Raw genomic sequence first — 2,879 nt, 5'->3', positions numbered from 1 at the left:
GTGGTCCCTGATGCTTTGCCAAGCTTGTTCTAAGTAGGTGCTTTAGACCACTGAGCCATCTCTCCAGCCCCCCCCTTAGAGTTTTAATAGAGCTAAATCTTATACAAATTTAATGGTTCTTTGTAGGGAAGGTGAACAGTGGTTTTTATAATGCTTGCTTTATCATCTTACTAAACAGTGATTGTGCTGAATATCATAAAATAATCTAAAAACAACAATAAAGCAAAATATCAAAGAAACTAAGAGATGGGTCTTAGCTTTGTTGCCACATTTCTTTTTTTCTACTTCCTTTAACTCATGAATCATTAGAATGTGTTTGGCCATGAGCAACAGAAATTATGATGAATGTGGTTTTAAATATAAGAACATTTCTGTCTTACTTAATAAAGAGCCCCAAAACTCAGTCCCTGTGCAAGTTTGGAAGTTCAACAACTTCACCCAGGAGCCAGGGACTTTCCATCCTTCAGTCAGCATTGCTGGAAGCCTGCTTTAGTTACCCGCCTACTGACTCAGGGTTACCCAAAGGCTTCTGTACGAGCAAGCATCCAGCTTCTCCCAGGCTGCTAGGGGAAGTGTGAGGGAAAATACTTTCTCCTCTGTGCCTTGCTCAATTCACTCTTGGAAGCCCCGGGCAATTTTTTTTTTTTTTTTTCCTGGTTCTAGCCAGAATTGTACCACACTGCCGCAATATCCACCCTGGCCTTAGACAAGGGGCTCTCATGAGAGCTAGGAATGGGTAGAAATGTGGAAAGAGACCATCAGTTGTCACAGGAAGATGATAGGAGCACCTAGCACACTGCCCTAGCAATGCTAAGCGTCCTGAAATGCACAGACCACTTTTGCATAAAAAAGTATCCTGCCCAAAATATAATTATCATGTTTGTTAAGAAACATTGACGTATTCCACCCATAATTCATTCCCTAGGCTTTAGATGCTGTGGCTCAAACTTGATCAAGGCGCTATCAGCAAGAAAAGGAATGTGGGATCCCAGAAGTGTGAGCCAAGTTCTCCCAGGAAAAGCTGGAAGGAGAGTAGTTGTGCTTAGTCATCCTTGTACAGCAAAGTCGTTTCAGAAAACTACAATTATGTGCACTGATTTGGTGACAAGGAAAAAGATTATACAGACTATAATAGGGGTACTTCCAAAGGGCACCTTTATTATTTTTTTTTATTTAAATTTATGTATTTGGTGTAATGTCTCACTATGCAGCCCACACAGCACACGGTGCCGGGGATCAAACCCAGACCTTGGGGGCTGGAGAGATGGCTCAGTGGTCTAAAGCACCTACTTGGAACAAGCTTGGCAAAGCACAGGGACTGCGGTTCGATCCCCCAGCACCACATGCCGGCCAGCCGCGCCCCCTGGTGGGCTGAGCTGGCCACACACACACACACACACACACACACACACACACTAAATAAATGTTAAAAAAATAAATAAATAAATAAATAAAAAACAAACCCAGACCTTGTACTTGCCAGGCAGGCTCTTAGACCACTGAGCTATCTCCACAGCCCTGCTCCATTTTTATTTTTAATTTTTATTTATTTGGGGGTTTTTTTTGCTGTGTTTTTTGGGGTTTTTTTGTTTGTTTTTGTTTTGTTTTGTTTTGTTTTGGGAGCAGAGAGAACAGTTACTCATGAACTTGTTGGGTGGGGGTGGCACAGTGGAAGCCTTCAGGAGTGTGGGGCTTGCCCCTCATCCAGGGGACTGTGATTCGGGATGTGTTTCACCCTGCAGCCATCAGGGATGAGGCGCTTCTTGGCCACCATGTCTTCAGATTCATCTGTATTGAACTTGGGAAAGTTCTACTTTTTGGAGCTGTGGATCTTCCTATGGCCAGGGAACTTAAACTTGGCCCTGTTTAGGGCCTCGATCACATGTTCTGCAGCTTGGTGCAGATAGACGTGATGAGCTGTCCAATGGGAACCCTTGCCACTGTGTTCTGGGGCTTCCCAAAGGTACCCCGCATGCCAGTCTGGAGCCAGTCAGTCCCAGCACAGGACAACATCTTGTTAAAGTGGATGACGTGGAAAGGGTGGAGCCGCACCCGGATATGGAAGCCGTCTTTGCCACAGCTTTTTACCATGTACTTGTTGGCACAAATCCAGGCAGCTTCCAAGGCTTTCCAGGAGAGCTGCTCATACTCATCACACACTTTGTGGCCGCAGAGCGGGAACTCACCCACATTTGCTTTCTTCCGTCTCAGGTCAAAGATGAGGATCTTGGCATCAGGGACACCTCGGCAGAAGCAGGACTTTGGGTATGGCTTGTTCTTACAGTATCAGTAACACTGGGTGGGATGACGTCCCATGGCGACACCAAGGGTCTTTGAAGGCACACCGAAGGAAAAGAGATGGCCCTGTATTTTTAATAATGAAGGGATTTCCCAGTGACTGGATGCTGTGCCTAGAATCACCCCCAAAAGCCTGTGTTGGAGGCTTGGTCCCCAGCTGATGGCACTGCGAGAAGCTGATGAAACTTTTAGGAAATGGGCCTTAGTGGAAGAAATTTAGGGTGATGCAGAATGCACCACTGAAGAGGATCCTGGAACCCTGGTCCTTTCATCTTTCTTCCACTTCTTCTTTTTAATGTATTCTAGTACAATGTCTACAGGGTCTCACTACACAGATCGGACTCATAGCGATCCTCCTGCTTTCAGCCTCTCAAGCGCTGGGATTACAGGCTGGTGCGCCACCACGCCCAGTCTAGTCACCCTCTCAGCGCGCCCGGGGAGCAGGGCCAGCACAGCATGCCGGGGATCAGACCCTGGCTGCTACGTCTGCCTAAGCAGGGGCTTTAGTCCGCTGAGCCCTTGCGCTTCTTGTTCATCATGAGGGGAGAAACTTGTTTCTGCCATATGCTCCTCTCCATGAT

At 46.5% G+C, this 2,879-nt stretch overlaps 1 pseudogene; it reads right to left on the bottom strand.

Annotated features, from left to right (window-relative positions):
* Positions 1 to 1,678: 1,678 nt before the first annotated feature.
* On the bottom strand, positions 1,679 to 2,316 carry LOC101583033 (annotated as a pseudogene).
* Positions 2,317 to 2,879: the final 563 nt, after the last annotated feature.

Source organism: Octodon degus, unplaced genomic scaffold (genome assembly GCF_000260255.1).
Source record: "Octodon degus isolate 3935 unplaced genomic scaffold, OctDeg1.0 scaffold00112, whole genome shotgun sequence".
NCBI classification, from domain to species: Eukaryota; Metazoa; Chordata; class Mammalia; order Rodentia; family Octodontidae; genus Octodon; species Octodon degus.
This window is presented reverse-complemented; position numbering and strand designations above follow the sequence as displayed.